This window comes from Pseudophryne corroboree, chromosome 6 (genome assembly GCF_028390025.1).
Source record: "Pseudophryne corroboree isolate aPseCor3 chromosome 6, aPseCor3.hap2, whole genome shotgun sequence".
Lineage (NCBI taxonomy): Eukaryota > Metazoa > Chordata > Amphibia > Anura > Myobatrachidae > Pseudophryne > Pseudophryne corroboree.
The window spans coordinates 543,305,991-543,321,535 of NC_086449.1; the positions used below are offsets into that span (position 1 = coordinate 543,305,991).

At 48.8% G+C, this 15,545-nt stretch overlaps 1 protein-coding gene across 5 annotated transcripts in view; it reads right to left on the reverse strand.

The window, feature by feature from the left end:
* TMTC3 (transmembrane O-mannosyltransferase targeting cadherins 3) overlaps positions 1-15,545 on the reverse strand; it is a 263,792-nt gene that overhangs the window by 189,014 nt on the left and 59,233 nt on the right. The window lies entirely within an intron of this gene.

Here is a 15,545-nt window from a genome sequence, read left to right on the forward strand (position 1 = left end):
AGCGGCTCCGTATGACGTCACACAGCCGCTGCGGGCCGCTCCCCGCACGGTCCGGCCACACCTGCATTGGCCTAACCGAGCCCACGAAACGGCGGCCTCCGTTCCGCCCCCCCCCCGCCCAGCGACTGCCTCTGCCTGTCAATCAGGCAGAGGCGATCGCAGCCCAGCTACGGCCTTCGGCGGTCTGCCATGCGCCGGCGCACTACGGCGCCGATGCATACACAGTGGGTACCCGTTCACTCGGCTGCAATAAAAAGCAGTAAGCAAACGGGTCAGAATGACCCCCAGCGAACGTAGACACTCACCAGCATGTAGGGCAGCCAGATGTGATCATAATAGCGGTCCAAGATTTATTTTTTCATTTAAACTGAGAAACCTTTTGTTAGTACAGTTTGATTAAAAAGACGCACACTATACGGGCTGAGCAGAAGACCGCCAGTCAGCATACCTCTACCGGGATCCTGGCAGCGGAATGCCGGCAGGGGAGGGGGGGGTATCGCCACAAGGTTCTATTCCCACTCTATGGGTGTCGTGGAATAGTCCCTCTTGGTCTGCATGTCGGGATTTTCAGGGGTTGGGATGTAGGGGGAGGTGTTCTGACCGGCGGTCTCATGACTGCCGATCACATAACTACATCCCTACTAGACAGTTCCTAGACCTTCCAACATGACCACTACCACCAGGTACAAAATGCTCTCCACTTCATTTCTGATTGCAGAAACCAGTTTTGAAACACCCTTTTCAGTTATTAGTTCAACACAGGCGACTGCATCACATATCAAGTGGGAAGTCCGTGAGCAGGGAGCTTTGTGCTTAGTGAGTATTACTAAGTATGAGCCTGACTAATTTGTGGTCCATGCATATGATCTACATAGAAAGGGTTTATGTAAAAAGTGAATGTAGAAGAAACCGTGACTAAAATAAATAGAAAATAAGAATTTACTTACCGATAATTCTATTTCTCTTAGTCCGTAGTGGATGCTGGGAACTCCGTAAGGACCATGGGGAATAGCAGCTCAGCAGGAGACTGGGCACAAAAGAAAAGCTTTAGGACTACCTGGTGTGCACTGGCTCCTCCCCCTATGACCCTTGGGATATTGAGAATCCAACCGTGCTGCCGCAGCACTACTTGAGATAGTGCTACTCCGACTACCAACTGTTCCTCGGATCTTGCCCTTATCAGGAGATCGTCCAAGTAAGGGATAATTAAAACTCCTTTCCTTCGAAGGAGTATCATCATTTCGGCCATTACTTTGGTAAAGACCCGGGGCGCCGTGGACAATCCAAACGGCAGCGTCTGAAACTGATAGTGGCAGTTCTGTACCACAAACCTGAGGTACCCTTGGTGAGAAGGGTAAATTGGGACATGGAGGTAAGCATCCTTGATGTCCAGAGACACCATATAATCCCCTTCTTCCAGGTTCGCGATCACCGCTCTGAGTGACTCCATCTTGAATTTGAACCTCTGTATGTAAGTGTTCAAAGATTTTAGATTTAAAATAGGTCTCACCGAGCCATCCGGCTTCGGTACCACAAACAGCGTGGAATAATACCCCTTTCCCTGTTGCAGGAGGGGTACCTTGATTATCACCTGCTGAGAATACAGCTTGTGAATGGCTTCCAATACCGCCTCCCTGTCGGAGGGAGACGTCGGTAAGGCAGACTTTAGGAAACGGCGGGGGGGAGACGTCTCGAATTCCAATTTGTACCCCTGAGATACCACCTGAAGGATCCAGGGGTCCACTTGTGAGTGAGCCCACTGCGCGCTGAAATTCTTGAGACGGGCCCCCACCGTGCCTGAGTCCGCTTGTAGAGCCCCAACGTCATGCTGAGGACTTGGCAGAAGCGGGAGAGGGCTTCTGTTCCTGGGAACTGGCTGTTTGCTGCAGCCTTTTTCCTCTCCCTCTGCCACGGGGCAGAAATGAGGAGCCTTTTGCCCGCTTGCCCTTATGGGGCCGAAAGGACTGCGCCTGATAATACGGCGTCTTCTTATGTTGAGAGGCTACCTGGGGTAAAAATGTGGATTTCCCAGCAGTTGTCGTGGACACTAGGTCCGATAGACCTATCCCAAATAACTCCTCCCCTTTATAAGGCAATACTTTCATATGCCTTTTGGAATCAGCATCACCTGACCACTGCCGCGTCCATAACCCTCTTCTGGCAGATATGGACAGCGCACTTACTCTTGATGCCAGTCGGCAAATATCCCTCTGTGCATCACGCATATATAAAAATGCATCTTTTAAATGCTCTATAGTCAGTAATATACGGTCCCTATCTAGGGTATCAATATTTTCAGTCAGGGAATCCGACCAAGCCACCCCAGCACTGCACATCCAGGCTGAGGCGATTGCTGGTCGCAGTATAACACCCGTGTGAGTGTATATACATTTTAGGATATTCTCCTGCTTTCTGTCAGCAGGTTCCTTAAGGGCGGCCGTATCAGGAGACGGTAGTGCCACCTGTTTAGACAAGCGTGTGAGCGCTTTATCCACCCTAGGGGGTGTTTCCCAACGTGCCCTATCCTCTGGTGGGAAGGGGTATGATACCAATAACCTTTTAGGAATTATCAGTTTTTTATCGGGAGAAACCCACGCTTCATCACACACTTCAATTAATTCCTCAGATGCAGGAAAAACTACAGGTAGTTTTTTCTCACCAAACATAATACCCTTTTTAGTGGTACTTGTACTATCAGAAATGTGTAAAACATTTTTCATTGCCTCAATCATGTAACGTGTGGCCCTACTGGAAGTCACATTCGTCTCTTCATCGTCGACACTGGAGTCAGTATCCGTGTCGGCGTCTGTATCTGCCATCTGAGGTAGCGGGCGTTTTAGAGCCCCTGATGGTCTTTGAGACGCCTGGACAGGCACAAGCTGAGTAGCCGGCTGTCTCATGTCATCAACCGTCTTTTGTAAAGAGCTGACACTTTCACGTAATTCCTTCCATAAGCCCATCCACTCAGGTGTCGACTCCCTAGGGGGTGACATCTCCATTATAGGCAATTGCTCCGCCTCCACATCATTTTCCTCCTCATACATGTCGACACAGTCGTACCGACACACAGCACACACACAGGGAATGCTCTGATAGAGGACAGGACCCCACTAGCCCTTTGGGGAGACAGAGGGAGAGTATGCCAGCACACACCAGAGCGCTATATATATGTTGGGATAACACTATACAGAGTGTTTTTCCCCTTATAGCTGCTGTTTATATTATACTGCGCCTAATTTGTGCCCCCCCCTCTTGTTTTACCCTTTTCTGTAGTGCAGGACTGCAGGGGAGAGTCAGGGAGACGTCCTTCCAGCGGAGCTGTGAGGGAAAATGGCGCCAGTGTGCTGAGGAGATAGGCTCCGCCCCCTTCTCGGCGGACTTTTCTCCCGCTTTTTTCAGGAATCTGGCAGGGGTTAATATACATCCATATAGCCCTGGGGGTTATATGTGATGTATTTTAGCCAGCCAAGGTGTTCATATTGCTGCTCAGGGCGCCCCCCCCCCAGCGCCCTGCACCCATCAGTGACCGGAGCGTGTGGTGTGCATGAGGAGCAATGGCGCACAGCTGCAGTGCTGTGCGCTACCTTGGTGAAGACTGATGTCTTCTGCCGACGATTTTCCGGACTTCTTCTTGCTTCTGGCTCTGTAAGGGGGCCGGCGGCGCGGCTCTGGGACCGGACTCCGAGGCTGGGCCTGTGTTCGGTCCCTCTGGAACTAATGGTGTCCAGTAGCCTAAGAAGCCCAAGCTGGCTGCAAGCAGGCAGGTTCGCTTCTTCTCCCCTTAGTCCCTCGATGCAGTGAGCCTGTTGCCAGCAGGTCTCACTGAAAATAAAAAACCTAAAACTAACTTTTCCTAAGAAGCTCAGGAGAGCCCCCTAGATTGCACCCAGCTCGGTCGGGCACAAAAATCTAACTGAGGCTTGGAGGAGGGTCATAGGGGGAGGAGCCAGTGCACACCAGGTAGTCCTAAAGCTTTTCTTTTGTGCCCAGTCTCCTGCGGAGCCGCTATTCCCCATGGTCCTTACGGAGTTCCCAGCATCCACTAGGACGTCAGAGAAAATACAACATGTTTTTAATTAGGAGTTGTCTGTTAAGAGGTCATTAATATGTTAAAGCATTTCAAGAACAAAAAATAATTAAAGCATGAACTACTTTATATTTTAGAAAGGAGTTAGGTGTGAACTGAAAGTTAAAGCATCTGTGAATGAAAACCCCATTACTATTTACGAATAATAATAAAAGAAAAAATAATAATTGACAGTCTACATGAGTAGTGTTATTCATTTTTAGTTCTATACCTTTGCTCTATTGCAGTTGTTTCTGCATAGTCTCATGAGCTCCATGCTAAAACAGCAAATAAATATTTTTTATAAAAATGTAGTGCCCTATTTAAATTACAGACATTTATCAGCAACAGAAATAAATAATTAAAATGATCATGCAATCCTTAAAAAATAGTCTAACTATAATAATGTGATTTACTCTCCCACCATTACTCCATAAACTATTACCTACACATGTTTTCCAAAATAAAATGGTTATTTAGTTCTTTAAACACAGTTATCAGTTTATAAACCAGCTAGTTGTAAAAAGCAAAATACATTTCAAGGAGGGTAGGTGCAAACAGCATTGTATTACCCTAAGTCCAGAACAAGAATTCACTGCTCTCAAACACAAAAAGTTCTTCAAGAGTTCCAAAACACAGATCTGAATGATCAAAAAAAACAAAAAAAACAACATTTTATGCAGCGGGTGCACAAACTTAAAAGATCAATGTAGTTATAGGACAAAATGATTGGTCTTTTCTCTCATTCATTTATCTTTCCCTAATATATTGTCAGGCAACAGCTGTCTATTTCCCTTCACACCACAGATGTGGGAACCCTGTAACCCTTATGGAGTAGAAGAAAAGGATTTAGCCAGGTATAAATATAAATCTCCTTTTCTACTTTCTCCACTAGGGGGCACAGGGAGGATGATGGAACGTGCCAAAGCTGTCCCCCTTGGGAGGGAATGCTCCTGAGCTGCACTAAGAACCCTGCGCCTGAAGACGCAAAAAGTGTCAAAGACATAGAAACGGATGAAAGTATGGGCAGAGGACCACGCAGCAGCCTTGCAGAACCGAGCTGCAGAGGTGCCACATTGAGCTGCCCAAGAGGTACCCACTGGTCAGGTGGATTAAGCTGTCCCTACGTCAGGGGGAGGAAGATCTGCCACAGAGTAGGCATGGCAGATAGTCATGCAGAGCCACCACAAAAAGTCTGTTTAGAAGCTAGCATGTAAATCCGGAGAGCCCTTATCACATCCAGAGATGCCTCCTACAGCGAAGTGTCCGGTATACTAAAAGCCGGCACCACAAACTCCTGGTTCAGGTGGAACAGAGTTACAACCTTTGGTACGTAACAAAAGCGTGTACTCAGAATGCCCTCATCTGAATGGAAAATCAGAAAGCGGGAGCAACAAGACAAGGCAGACACCTGATAGGCCAATGCGATGGCAAGTACGAAAATAGTCTTCCAAGTAAGCCAACAAATGTCCACCATATCCAAAGGCTCACAAGAAGTAGTTGGAGAGCCCGAAAAACCAAATGAGAGGTTCCACGGTGTCACAGGAGGTTGAATGCACGTGGTGGACACCCTGAAAAAACGGCTGTATATCTTGTAAGAGCGCAATCTGCCACTGAAAGAGGACAGACAGGGCGGAGACCTGCCCTTTCAGGGAAGAGAGCTGAGGTCCAAATTTAGACCTGCCCACAGAAAGGACTCATGAGAGACGGAATGACCTGGGGATAAAACCTCTGACCAAACAACATGCAAAGTAGGTCCGCCAAACGTGGTGATAAATTTGAGTCGAAGTAGGCTTCTAGGCATTAGGCATGGCATGGATGACACTCCTGGAAGACCTCTTTGCTCTCGGGACGCTGTTTGAAGAACCATTGTCAGGTCTGTAACAGTGTCTGTTCCCGGAGGGGGCACTAGTGGGTCAGTGGTGGTGCGGTGGGGGAAACAAGTAGGCTGTAGAAGATTCCTGCGCATGTGCGCAATTATATTTTTTTTAGCACTCAGAGGTATGCCACTCACTGAAGCACAATAACAATACAATGGTTTGAGCAAGGAAGCTGATAGAGGTATAACAGTCACAGGTGATAATCTGTACACCAGTTAAATGAACAACAGTGATGACCGGCCTGGAAGCTGCTGGAAACATCGATGGTCAACTTGGAAGTCGATGGTAGCGTGATCAAATATGCAGATGATGATAATGCAACTAATGACAGTGAACACAGACAATAGTAACTCCAGTAACTGGTCTGGAAACCAACAGCAATAGAGTCACACAGTCTGTATATATGCACAACTCCACAAAGCCAAGCAAGGCAAAAGCAGGAGACCAGTTTGTAAATTGCAAGCTGGTTGTTTTAAGTGCCAGATGGAATAGCAGAGTGCTGAACGCAGATAAACAACACACAGGTGAGAATGTTAAGTAGCACCTGGAGAGAGTCTCTGACTGCATGCAGAGGTGGAAGCTGACTGTGGAAGGAGTTGTAGCAGAGCTGGATGGCTGGAGCCTGTAGTTCCACGGAGACACTGGAGCAAGGAAATCACTGGAGACAGAAGACTGCAGCCAGGAGACACTGTACACTGGATGTGACGCATTGTTCAAGGCGATGAGACCGAGCTCATGTTCTTGCTTTATACCCCTTGCTCAGAAGGCATTGGATGCTGGAATCATGTGTGCAGAAACAGCGCAGAATTGGGTGTTTGCGGGTCAGCTGACCGCAAGTGTCATGGCGGCGCCCATGCTGCACAGATGGTGGGTATACACTAGATGGACTTCAGGGGTACACAAGGACAATGGGTACCGTGCCCTTGGACAGAGCATTCATGCAGCCGCAGACTGGGGCCGTGACCTCCGGAGGTCTGCACACCAGTGCGCTGGTAAGTGAGGTGCCACTGAACGCCGATTCCTGACAACCACCACGTGAAAGCTAGATGGGCTAGATCCAGGTGAAAGCACGAAAGAAGAAAATCCAGCCACAGAGGCAGAATGTCAATGGAGAGGTCCAGAAGATCTGTGTACCACACCTGATGTGGCCAGTCCATAGTTACCAGAATCACTATGCAGCCCTCCAACTTGATTTTTTACCTCGGCAGCTGGTGGTTGAGCCGAGAGGCCATCATATCTATGTCTAGTAAGCCCAGTAACTGGGAGACGTCCGGATGCAGAGCCCACTTGCCTGATTGCATGTCCTGGCGGCTTAGGAAGTCCACTTCCCAATTCTGTACACTGGGAATGAAGACTGCTGGCGAGAGGTGACACTGTCAGTGGAGGATATGCCTGACCTCCGTCATAGAAACATAACATAGAATGTGGCAGCAGATAATAACCACTTGGTCCATCTATTCTGCTCATGTGCATACACACAAACACACTCAGGTTGTTTTCCTGGGAGCCAATTAACATATCAGTGTATTTTTGAAGTGTGGGAGGAAACTGGAGTACCCGGAGTAAATGCACACAATTATGGGGAAAAAATAAGATTTTACTCACCGGTAAATCTATTTCTCGTAGTCCGTAGTGGATGCTGGGAACTCCGAAAGGACCATGGGGAATAGCGGCTCCGCAGGAGACTGGGCACAACTAAAGAAAGCTTTTAGGTCACCTGGTGTGCACTGGCTCCTCACACTATGACCCTCCTCCAAGCCTCAGTTAGGACACTGTGCCCGGACGAGCTGACATAATAAGGAAGGATTTTGAATCCCGGGTAAGACTCCTACCAGCCACACCAATCACACCGTATAACTCGTGATACTATACCCAGTTTAACAGTATGAAAACAACTGAGCCTCTCAACAGATGGCTCAACAATAACCCTTTAGTTAACAATAACTATGTACAAGTATTGCAGACAATCCGCACTTGGGATGGGCGCCCAGCATCCACTACGGACTACGAGAAATAGATTTACCGGTGAGTAAAATCTTATTTTCTCTGACGTCCTAGTGGATGCTGGGAACTCCGAAAGGACCATGGGGATTATACCAAAGCTCCCAAACGGGCGGGAGAGTGCGGATGACTCTGCAGCACCGAATGAGAGAACTCAAGGTCCTCCTCAGCCAGGGTATCAAATTTGTAGAATTTTGCAAATGTGTTTGCCCCTGACCAAGTAACAGCTCGGCAAAGTTGTAAAACCGAGACCCCTCGGGCAGCCGCCCAAGATGAGCCCACCTTCCTTGTGGAATGGGCTTTTACTGATTTAGGATGCGGCAGTCCAGCCGCAGAATGCGCCAGCTGAATTGTGCTACAAATCCAGCGAGCAATAGTCTGCTTAGAAGCAGGAGCACCCAGTTTGTTGGGTGCATACAGGATAAATAGCGAATCAGTTTTCCTGACTCTAGCCGTCCTGGAAACATAAATTTTCAAGACCCTGACTACGTCCAGTAACTTGGAATCCTCCAAGTCCCTAGTAGCCGCAGGCACCACAATAGGTTGGTTCAAGTGAAAAGCTGATACCACCTTAGGGAGAAACTGAGGACGAGTCCTCAAGTCCGCCCTATCCATATGGAAAATCAGATAAGGGCTTTTACATGACAAAGCTGCCAATTCTGACACACGCCTGGCTGAAGCCAAGGCCAATAACATGACCACTTTCCACGTGAGATATTTTAGATCCACGGTTTTAAGTGGCTCAAACCAATGTGATTTTAAGAAACTCAACACCACGTTGAGATTCCAAGGTGCCACTGGAGGCACAAACGGGGGCTGAATATGCAGCACTCCTTTCACAAACGTCTGAACTTCAGGTAGTGAAGCTAGTTCTTTCTGGAAGAAAATCGACAGAGCCGAGATCTGTACCTTAATGGAGCCTAATTTCAGGCCCATAGACACTCCTGCTTGTAGGAAATGCAGAAATCGACCAAGTTGAAATTCCACTGTTGGGGCCTTTTTGGCCTCACACCAAGCAACATATTTCCGCCATATGCGGTGATAATGCTTTGCAGTTACATCTTTCCTGGCTTTAATCAGCGTAGGAATGACTTCCTCCGGAATGCCCTTTTCCTTCAGGATCCGGCGTTCAACCGCCATGCCGTCAAACGCAGCCACGGTAAGTCTTGGAATAGACAGGGCCCCTGCTGCAGCAGGTCCTGTCTGAGCGGCAGAGGCCATGGGTCCTCTGAGATCATCTCTTGAAGTTCCGGGTACCACGCTCGTCTTGGCCAATCCGGAACCACGAGTATTGTTCTTACTCATCGTTTTCTTATTATTCTCAGTACCCTTGGTATGAGAGGCAGAGGAGGGAACACATAAACTGACTGGTACACCCACGGTGACACTAGAGCGTCCACAGCTATCGCCTGAGGGTCCCTTGACCTGGCGCAATATCTCTCTAGTTTTTTGTTTAGGCGGGACGCCATCATGTCCACCTGTGGTCGTTCCCATCGATTTACAATCAGCGTGAAGACTTCTGGATGAAGTCCCCACTCTCCCGGGTGGAGGTCGTGCCTGCTGAGAAAGTCTGCTTCCCAGTTGTCCACTCCCGGAATGAACACTGCTGACAGTGCTAGTACGTGATTTTCCGCCCATCGGAGAATCCTTGTGGCTTCTGCCATTGCCATCCTGCTTCTTGTGCCGCCCTGTCGATTTACATGGGCGACTGCCGTGATGTTGTCTGACTGGATCAGTACCGGCTGGTGTAGAAGCAGGGATTTTGCCTGACTTAGGGCATTGTAAATGGCCCTTAGTTCCAGAATATTTATGTGTAGGGAAGTCTCCTGACTCGACCATAGTCCTTGGAAGTTTCTTCCCTGTGTGACTGCCCCCCAGCCTCGAAGGCTGGCATCCGTGGTCACCAGGACCCAGTCCTGTATGCCAAATCTGCGGCCCTCTAGAAGATGAGCACTCTGCAGCCACCACAGCAGAGACACCCTGGTTCTTGGAGACAGGGTTATTAGGCGATGCATCTAAAGATGCGATCCGGACCATTGGTCCAACAGGTCCCACTGAAAGATTCTGGCATGGAACCTGCCGAAAGGAATTGCTTCGTAAGAAGCCACCATCTTTCCCAGGACCCGCGTGCAGTGATGCACCGATACCTGTTTTGGTTTCAGGAGGTCTCTGACTAGAGATGACAGCTCCTTGGCTTTCTCCTCCGGGAGAAACACTTTTTTCTGGACTGTATCCAGAATCATACCCAGGAACAGTGGACGTGTCGTCGGAACCAGCTGTGATTTTTGAATATTCAGAATCCAACCGTGCTGGTGTAGCACCTCCTGAGATAGTGCTACTCCCACCAATAACTGCTCCTTGGACCTCGCCTTTATTAGGAGATCGTCCAAGTACGGGATAATTAAAACTCCCTTTCTTCGAAGGAGTATCATCATTTCCGCCATTACCTTGGTAAACACCCTCGGTGCCGTGGAGAGTCCAAACGGCAGCGTCTGGAATTGGTAATGGCAATCCTGTACCACAATCTGAGGTACTCCTGGTGAGGATAGTAAATGGGGACATGCAGGTAAGCATCCTTGATGTCCAGGGATACCATGTAATCCCCCTCGTCCAGGCTTGCAATAACCGCCATGAGCGATTCCATCTTGAACTTGAATCTTTTTATGTATGTGTTCAAGGATTTCAAATTTAAAATGGGTCTCACCGAACCGTCCGGTTTCGGTACCACAAACAGTGTGGAATAGTAACCCCGTCCTTGTTGAAGTAGGGGCACCTTGATTATCACCTGCTGGGAATACAGCTTGTGAATTGACGCTAGCACAGCCTCCCTGTCTGAAGGAGTAATCGGCAAGGCAGATTTTAGGAACCGGTGGGGTGGAGACGCCTCGAATTCCAGTTTGTACCCTTGAGATACTATTTGCAGGATCCAGGGATCCACCTGTGAGCGAGCCCACTGATCGCTGAAATTTTTGAGGCGGCCCCCCACCGTACCTGGCTCCGCCTGTGGAGCCCCACCGTCATGCGGCGGACTTGGAAGAAGCGGGGGAGGACTTTTGCTCCTGGGAACCTGCTGTTTGTTGCAGCCTTTTTCCCCTACCTCTGCCTCTGGACAGAAAGGACCCGCCTTTTCCACGCCTGTTTTTCTGAGTCCGAAAGGACTGTACCTGATAAAACGGCGCCTTTTTAGGCTGTGAGGGAACATAGGGTAAAAATGCTGACTTCCCAGCAGTTGCTGTGGAAACTAGGTCCAAGAGACCATCCCCAAATAACTCCTCACCCTTATAAGGCAAAACTTCCATGTGCCTTTTTGAATCTGCATCCCCTGTCCACTGGCGAGTCCATAAGCCTCTCCTAGCAGAAAATAAGAATTTACTTACCGATAATTCTATTTCTCGGAGTCCGTAGTGGATGCTGGGGTTCCTGAAAGGACCATGGGGAATAGCGGCTCCGCAGGAGACAGGGCACAAAAAGTAAATCTTTCCGATCAGGTGGTGTGCACTGGCTCCTCCCCCTATGACCCTCCTCCAAGCCTCAGTTAGGTACTGTGCCCGGACGAGCGTACACAATAAGGGAGGAATTTTGAATCCCGGGTAAGACTCATACCAGCCACACCAATCACACCGTACAACTTGTGATCTAAACCCAGTTAACAGTATGATAACAGAGGAGCCTCTGAAAGATGGCTCCCTACAACAATAACCCGAATTAGTTAACAATAACTATGTACAATTATTGCAGATAATCCGCACTTGGGATGGGCGCCCAGCATCCACTACGGACTCCGAGAAATAGAATTATCGGTAAGTAAATTCTTATTTTCTCTATCGTCCTAGTGGATGCTGGGGTTCCTGAAAGGACCATGGGGATTATACCAAAGCTCCCAAACGGGCGGGAGAGTGCGGATGACTCTGCAGCACCGAATGAGAGAACTCCAGGTCCTCCTTAGCCAGAGTATCAAATTTGTAAAATTTTACAAACGTGTTCTCCCCTGACCACGTAGCTGCTCGGCAAAGTTGTAATGCCGAGATCCCTCGGGCAGCCGCCCAAGATGAGCCCACCTACCTTGTGGAGTGGGCCCTTACAGATTTAGGCTGTGGCAGGCCTGCCACAGAATGTGCAAGTTGGATTGTGCTACAGATCCAACGAGCAATCGTCTGCTTAGACGCAGGAGCACCCATCTTGTTGGGTGCATACAATATAAACAACGAGTCAGATTTTCTGACTCCAGCTGTCCTTGCAATATATATTTTCAATGCTCTGACAACGTCCAGTAACTTGGAGTCCTCCAAGTCACTTGTAGCCGCAGGCACTACAATAGGCTGGTTCAGATGAAATGCTGACACCACCTTAGGGAGAAAATGCGGACGAGTCCGCAGTTCCGCCCTGTCCGAATGGAAAATCAGATATGGGCTTTTGTAAGATAAAGCTGCCAGTTCTGACACTCTCCTGGCCGAAGCCAGGGCTAGTAGCATGGTCACTTTCCATGTGAGATATTTCAAATCCACATTTTTTAGTGGTTCAAACCAATGAGATTTTAGGAAGTCCAAAACCACATTGAGATCCCACGGTGCCACTGGAGGCACCACAGGAGGCTGTATATGCAGCACTCCCTTAACAAAAGTCTGGATTTCAGGGACTGAAGCCAATTCTTTCTGGAAGAAAATCGACAGGGCCGAAATTTGAACCTTAATAGATCCCAATTTGAGACCCATAGACAATCCTGATTGCAGGAAATGTAGGAATCGACCCAGTTGAAATTCCTCCGTCGGAGCACTCCGATCCTCGCACCACGCAACATATTTTCGCCAAATGCGGTGATAATGTTGCACGGTTACTTCCTTCCTTGCTTTAATCAAAGTAGGAATGACTTCTTCCGGCATGCCTTTTTCCTTTAGGATCCGGCGTTCAACCGCCATGCCGTCAAACGCAGCCGCGGTAAGTCTTGAAACAGACAGGGACCCTGCTGAAGCAAGTCCCTCCTTAGAGGTAGAGGCCACGGATCTTCCGTGATCATCTCTTGAAGTTCCGGGTACCAAGTCCTTCTTGGCCAATCCGGAACCACTAGTATCGTTCTTACGCCTCTTTGCCGTATAATTCTCAATACTTTTGGTATGAGAGGCAGAGGAGGAAACACATACACCGACTGGTACACCCAAGGCGTTACCAGCGCGTCCACAGCTATTGCCTGCGGATCTCTTGACCTGGCGCAATACCTGTCCAGTTTTTTGTTGAGGCGAGACGCCATCATGTCCACCATTGGTCTTTCCCAACGGGTTACCAGCATGTGGAAGACTTCTGGATGAAGTCCCCACTCTCCCGGGTGAAGGTCATGTCTGCTGAGGAAGTCTGCTTCCCAGTTGTCCACTCCCGGGATGAACACTGCTGACAGTGCTATTACATGATTCTCTGCCCAGCGAAGAATCCTTGCAGCTTCTGCCATTGCACTCCTGCTTCTTGTGCCGCCCTGTCTGTTCACATGGGCGACTGCCGTGATGTTGTCCGACTGGATCAACACCGGTTTTCCCTGAAGCAGAGGTTCTGCCTGGCTTAGAGCATTGTAGATTGCTCTTAGTTCCAGAATGTTTATGTGAAGAGACGTTTCCAGGCTCGTCCACACTCCCTGGAAGTTTCTTCCTTGTGTGACTGCTCCCCAGCCTCTCAGGCTGGCGTCCGTGGTCACCAGGATCCAATCCTGTATGCCGAATCTGCGGCCCTCCAATAGATGAGCACTCTGCAACCACCACAGAAGAGATACCCTTGTCCTTGGAGACAGGGTTATCCGCTGGTGCATCTGAAGATGCGACCCTGACCATTTGTCCAACTGATCCCTCTGGAAAATTCTTGCGTGGAATCTGCCGAATGGAATTGCTTCGTAAGAAGCCACCATTTTTCCCAGGACTCTTGTGCATTGATGTACAGACACCTTTCCTGGTTTTAGGAGGTTCCTGACAAGCTCGGATAACTCCTTGGCTTTTTCCTCCGGGAGAAAAACCTTTTTCTGAACCGTGTCCAGAATCATCCCTAGGAACAGCAGACGAGTTGTCGGCATTAACTGGGATTTTGGAATATTCAGAATCCACCCGTGCTGTTTTAGCACTTCTTGAGACAGTGCTAATCCCATCTCTAGCTGTTCTCTGGACCTTGCCCTTATCAGGAGATCGTCCAAGTATGGGATAATTAATACGCCTTTTCTTCGAAGAAGAATCATCATCTCGGCCATTACCTTTGTAAAGACCCGAGGTGCCGTGGACAATCCGAACGGCAGCATCTGAAACTGATAGTGACAGTTTTGTACGACGAACCTGAGGTACCCCTGGTGTGAGGGGTAAATTGGAACGTGGAGGTACGCATCCTTGATGTCCAAGGATACCATAAAGTCCCCTTCTTCCAGGTTCGCTATCACTGCTCTGAGTGACTCCATCTTGAACTTGAACTTCTTTATGTACAGGTTCAAGGATTTCAGATTTAGAATAGGTCTTACCGAGCCATCCGGCTTCGGTACCACAAATAGAGTGGAATAATACCCCTTTCCTTGTTGTAGAAGAGGTACCTTGACTATCACCTGCTGAGAGTACAGCTTGTGAATGGCTTCCAAGACCGTCTCCCTTTCGGAGGGGGACGTTGGTAAAGCAGACTTCAGGAAACGGCGAGGTGGATCTGTCTCTAGTTCCAACCTGTATCCCTGAGATATTATCTGCAGGATCCAGGGATCTACCTGCGAGTGAGCCCACTGCGCGCTGAAATTCTTGAGACGACCGCCCACCGCCCCCGAGTCCGCTTGAGAAGCCCCAGCGTCATGCTGAGGCTTTTGTAGAAGCGGGGGAGGGCTTCTGTTCCTGGGAAGGAGCTGCCTGTTGCTGTCTCTTCCCCCTTCCTCTGCCTCGTGGCAGATATGAATATCCCTTTGCTCTCTTGTTTTTAAAGGAACGAAAGGGCTGCGGTTGAAAAGTCGGTGTCTTTTTCTGTTGGGGAGTAACTTGAGGTAAAAAGGTGGATTTCCCGGCTGTAGCCGTGGCCACCAAATCTGATAGACCGACTCCAAATAACTCCTCCCCTTTATACGGCAAAACTTCCATATGCCGTTTTGAGTCCGCATCGCCTGACCACTGTCGCGTCCATAAACTTCTTCTGGCCGAAATGGACATAGCACTTACCCGTGATGCCAGTGTGCAGATATCCCTCTGTGCATCACGCATATAAAGAAATGCATCCTTTATTTGCTCTAAAGACAGTAAAACATTGTCCCTATCCAGGGTATCAATATTTTCAATCAGGGACTCTGACCAAGCTACTCCAGCACTGCACATCCAGGCTGTCGCTATAGCTGGTCGTAGTATAACACCTGTATGTGTGTATATACTTTTTTGGATATTTTCCATCCTCCTATCTGCTGGATCTTTAAGTGCGGCCGTCTCAGGAGAGGGTAACGCCACTTGTTTAGATAAGCGTGTGAGCGCCTTGTCCACCCTAGGAGGTGTTTCCCAGCGCGCCCTAACCTCTGGCGGGAAAGGGTATAAAGCCAATAACTTCTTTGAAATTAGCATCTTTTTATCGGGGGCAACCCACGCTTCATCACACACCTCATTTAGTTCTTCTGA